Here is a 587-nt window from a genome sequence, read left to right as displayed (position 1 = left end):
CAGGCTCACCCCCTGAGACTCTCCCAGCAGCACGGCAAGGACCCCCAAACACTGCCACCCTTCTTCCCAGTGCCCCTGCAGCAGTGCTCACCGAGGCTGAAGAGGATGAGGAACTTGAGGCAGACAAACTCCTGGCGGTCCACCTGCAGCGAGTGCAAGTGCAGGACGAGCTCCTGTGCCCGCAGCACCAGCGTGTTCAGGATGGAGCCGGCCTGTGCCGCCACCGTCGACATATCCACCTGCAGGGACAGGGATGGTGTCAGCTGTGGTGGCCCCAGCTCCTCCATACCCACTGCATGCAGGAGTTAGACATGAGCCCACGACGCTGAATTAGGGGCATCAAACCAAGAGCTGATGGATGAAATGGGAACCTCCTTTCTCCAGCTCAGCTTAAAACAGAGCCAGTTCTGCAGGGCACTGGCATTGTAGGCGCCCATGTCTCCAAAAACCACTCCTGGGGAGGGAAGGGACCCTTTCTCACACCCCCTCTCTGCAAGGGCGGATGTGGATGTTGAGCTTCTCATGTGAAACATTTTTCCCCAGAAGCAGGAACTGGATGGTGGGATGGGATGGGATGGGATGGGATG

The sequence above is a fragment of the Mesitornis unicolor genome, unplaced genomic scaffold (genome assembly GCF_000695765.1).
Source record: "Mesitornis unicolor isolate BGI_N332 unplaced genomic scaffold, ASM69576v1 scaffold16168, whole genome shotgun sequence".
In the NCBI taxonomy this organism is placed as follows: Eukaryota; Metazoa; Chordata; class Aves; order Mesitornithiformes; family Mesitornithidae; genus Mesitornis; species Mesitornis unicolor.
Note: the sequence above shows the minus strand (reverse complement) of the source record.